Genomic DNA, 4984 nt, shown 5'->3' on the forward strand with positions numbered 1-4984 from the left:
TTCCTTCTACCTCCTAAAATCTCGGGACGAGATTTCTTGTAGTGGAGGAGATTTGTAACGCCCGGATAATCTTGCTACAATAAATCCCCACGCTAATCATGGCACGTTCATTCCCGATTACTGTTGCTATCCTCGCAATAATTCGAAACCGTGTCAAAATTCAAAATTTGTATGAAAACAATAAAAGTTTTTCAAAAATTAAAATAAAATTGTTCGGTGTGGTTGATACGAATATTACAAAGGTAATTATAGTGCAACAGACATATTTTTATAAAATGGCTAAATGGTTAAATGATTTTTAACAGAAAAAAGAAATAATAAAAGAAAATACAAAAGCAAAGAAAAACAGAAAATCAAAAAAGAAAAAAAAATAAAGAGAACCCCCCCTCCCTCCCCCCCCACTGGGCTTCGGCCCAGCAGGCCACCGGGCCGCCTGGCAAACCCACCCCTCTCTCCTTATTCCCCCCGGGTGAGACCCCGAAACCCTAGCCACCCCCCCCACTCGCATCCACTCTCCCTCCTCCCTCCCGATTGGATCGGGAGGATAACGGCGCCGCGCCCCGGCCTGCCCCCGTCCTCCTCGCCGTGGAACGACGCCGCCGCCCGGAGCTCCTACCCCGCCGGCCTGCTCCCCGTCGCCCGCTCGTCCCTGGCGGCCTCCCCAACCTCCCCCGAGCTCGCTCCCGAGACCCTACGCGTCCCTCCCCGTGAGCTCCTCTCCTCCCTTTCCCCTCTGTCGCCGGCGACGTCCGCACCCAGTCGCCGCGCCCGACGGCGTGCGCCGCGCGCCCCTCGCGCGTCCAGGCCACGCGCCCGACGCCTCGACCTCCTCTACCGCGCGCACTCGCGCTCACCGCGTTCGGGCCGCGCCCTGGCCGCGCGCCGTCGCCCCGTCCCGACGCGTCTCGCCTGGTCAACCGCCCGCACGGGCGCCCCTCCTCCCTGCTCGCCCCCCCTCCGTGCCGACTGCGCCATGGCCTCGCGCGCCCCGGCCGTCCTCCCTCGCCGTGGCCCGCGTCCCGCTTCGTCTCCCCTCGCCTTGGCCTCGCCTCTCCACGCCGGCCTACGCGTGGCTTTGGTCGCCGACGCCCGCGGCCGGCCACCACCGCTACCTGCCGGCCTCACCCGCCTGTGCCCCGCCTCCTCTGCACACGGCGCCCGGCCCCGTGGCGCCCCTGTTTCCCCCGCTCCGCCCTGTGCGCCGTCGCCGTCGCCGGCGAGCCTGCGCCCCGGCTCGCCGTGCCCCCCCTTCCCCGTTGGCCGCGGACGGGCGCCCGCTGCGCCAGTTCGGGCGGGTGCCCAGCGCCCGCTAACACCGAAACCACTCTGGCCACTAGTGCCAATGACATGGGGGCCCCACGGCCCCAGAACGTTTTATTAAAAAAAGGAATTAAAATTAGTAATAATAAAAATAATTAATTAATTAATTAAGGAATTAATTAAGTTAATTAATCATAATTAGATTAATCAAATTAACTAATTAGTCTAATTAAACTGTGATTAGTTTAGCTAAAACCTGATTAGCCTAAACAGGGTATGACAGGTGGGCCCCGCTGGACCCACACGTCAGTTTGACCAGTCAACGCCCCTGTTGACTGCTGACGTCATGCTGACGTCAGCAAACACTGTTTTGGATAATGTTAGATTTAAATAATTAATTAAATTCCAGAAATTATTAAAATCTTTAGAAAATCATATCTTTTAATCCGTAACTCGGATTAAAATATTTTCAACATGAAAGTTGCTCAGGACGACGAGACAATTCCGGATACGCAGCCCGTTCGTCCGCCACACATTCCTAACCTATCCAACTCGCAACTTTCCCCCTACGGCCCCTCTGCCCGAAAACGCGAAACGCCGGGGATACTTTCCCGATGTTTCCCCCATTCACCGGTATCACCTCATACCGCGTTAGGGCACCTCTAACGCCGTTACTTGTCATGTCATGCATCACTATGCATCTGCTTGCTTAAATATTTATTGTTTCTCCCCCCTCTTCTCTCGATATACACAAAGACCGAGGCCGCTGCTACCCAGTACGACTACGGAGTTGACGACCCCTCTCTCTTTCCAGAGCAACCAGGCAAGCCCCCCCCCTTGATCACCAGATATCGCCTACTCTACTCTCTATATTGCTTGCATTAGAGTAGTGTAGCATGTTACTGCTTTCCGTTAATCCTATCCTGCTGCATAGCCTGTCCTTGCTACTACTGTTGTTACCTTTACCTGCTATCCTACTGCTTAGTATAGGATGCTAGTATTTTCATCAGTGGCCCTACATCCTTGTCCGTCTGCCATGCTATACTATCGGGCCGTGATCACTCGGGAGTTGATCACGGGTATATACTATATGCTTTATACATGATACATGTGGTGACTAAAGACGGGTCGGCTTGTGGAGCACCCGCGAGTGATTCACGGATTGGGGGCTAAAAGGACCTTTGTCCCAACGGCCCTCTGTGTGGATCTTTGAGGCGGAGCGACAGGGCAGGTTCCGACCACCTAGGAGAGAGGTGGGCCTGGCCCTGGTCGACGTTCGCGGATACTTAACACGCTTAACGAGATCTGGGTATTTGATCTGAGTTTGGCCATTTGGTCTAAACGCACTAACCATCTACGCGGGAGTAGTTATGGGTATCCCGGCGTCGTGGTATCAGCCGAAGCCTTCTTGACGTCAGCGACGGAGCGGCGCGCGCTGGATTGGACTGGAACGCCACTAGGCTAGGTCTGCTTCCGGCCGCCCACGCAACGTGCAGGTGTGCTAAGGGCGATGGGCCCAGACCCCTAGGCGCTTAGGTTTAGACCGGCGTGCTGACCTCTCTGTTGGTCTAGGTGGGGCTGCGACGTGTTGATCTTCCGAGGCCGGGCATGACCCAGGAAAGTGTGTCCGGCCAAATGGGATCGAGCGTGTTGGGGTATGTAGTGCACCCCTGCAGGGAAGTTAATCTATTCGAATAGCCGTGATCTTCGGTAACAGGACGATTTGGAGTTGTACCTTGACCTTATGACAACTAGAACCGGATACTTAATAAAACACACCCTTCCAAGTGCCAGATACAACCGGTGGTCGCTCTCTCACAGGGCGACGAGGGGAGGATCATCGGTTAGGATTATGCTATGCGATGATACTTGGTGAACTTACCTTTTGCTCTCTTCTGCTTGCTGCAAGATGGAGGTGGCCAGAAGCGTAGTCTTCGAAAGGACTAGCTATCCCCCTCTTATTCCGGCTTTCTGCAGTTCAGTCCACATATAATAGCCTTATTCCATTTGATACCAATGCATACATTGTAGTGTAGCTCCTTGCTTGCGAGTACTTTGGATGAGTACTCACGGTTGCTTTCTCCTCCTTTTCCCCCTTTCCTTTCATTCTGGTTGTCGCAACCAGATGCTGGAGTCCAGGGGCCAGACGCCACCGTCGACGACGACTCCTACTACACCGGAGGTGCCTACTACTACGTGGTGCCCGCTGACGACGACCAGGAGTAGTTAGGAGGATCCCAAGCAGGAGGCCTGCGCCTCTTTCGATCCGTATCCCAGTTTGTGCTAGCCTTCTTAAGGCAACCTTGTTTAACTTATGTCTGTACTCAGATATTGTTGCTTCCGCTGACTCGTCTATGATCGAGCTCTTGTATTCGAGCCCTCGAGGCCCCTGGCTTGTAATATGATGCTTGTATGACTTATTTTATTTGTAGAGTTGTGTTGTGATATCTTCCCGTGAGTCCCTGATCTTGATCGTACACGTTTGCGTGTATGATTGGTGTACGATTAAATCGGGGGCGTCACAATACTGATGACTACTCGATAGTTCAGTGTGCCATGCTTTACGGCTTAGAATCGGGACTTCAACGATGTTTCGAACGTCATGGAGCATATGAGATGTTCCAGGAGTTGAAGTTAATATTTCAAGCAAATGCTCGGATTGAGAGATATGAAGTCTCCAATAAGTTCTATAGCTGCAAGATGGAGGAGAACAGTTCTGTCAGTGAGCATATACTCAAAATGTCTGGGTATAATAATCACTTGATTCAATTGGGAGTTAATCTTCCAGATGATTGCGTCATTGACAGAATTCTCCAATCACTGCCACCAAGCTACAAGAGCTTCGTGATGAACTATAATATGCAAGGGATGAATAAGACTATTCCCGAGCTCTTCGCAATGCTGAAAGCTGCGGAGGTAGAAATCAAAAAGGAGCATCAAGTGTTGATGGTCAACAAGACCACTAGTTTCAAGAAAAAGGGCAAAGGGAAGAAGAAGGGGAACTTCAAGAAGAACAGCAAGCAAGTTGCTGCTCAAGAGAAGAAACCCAAGTCTGGACCTAAGCCTAAAACTGAGTGCTTCTACTGCAAGCAGACTGGTCACTGGAAGCGGAACTGCCCCAAGTATTTGGCGGATAAGAAGGATGGCAAGGTGAACAAAGGTATATGTGATATACATGTTATTGATGTGTACCTTACTAGAGCTCGCAGTAGCACCTGGGTATTTGATACTGGTTCTGTTGCTAATATTTGCAACTCGAAACAGGGACTACGGATTAAGCGAACACTGGCAAAGGACGAGGTGACGATGCGCGTGGGAAATGGTTCCAAAGTCGATGTGATCGCGGTCGGCACGCTACCTCTACATCTACCTTCGGGATTAGTATTAGACCTAAATAATTGTTATTTGGTGCCAGCGTTGAGCATGAACATTATATATGGATCTTGTTTGATGCGAGATGGTTATTCATTTAAATCAGAGAATAATGGTTGTTCTATTTATATGAGTAATATCTTATATGGTCATGCACCTTTGAAGAGTGGTCTATTTCTGATGAATCTCGATAGTAGTGATACACATATTCATAATGTTGAAGCCAAAAGATGCAGATTTGATAATGATAGTGCAACTTATTTGTGGCACTGCCATTTAGGTCATATCGGTGTAAAGCGCATGAAGAAACTCCATACTGATGGACTTTTGGAGCCACTTGATTATGAATCAC

The sequence above is a fragment of the Triticum urartu genome, chromosome 4 (genome assembly GCF_003073215.2).
Source record: "Triticum urartu cultivar G1812 chromosome 4, Tu2.1, whole genome shotgun sequence".
NCBI classification, from domain to species: Eukaryota; Viridiplantae; Streptophyta; class Magnoliopsida; order Poales; family Poaceae; genus Triticum; species Triticum urartu.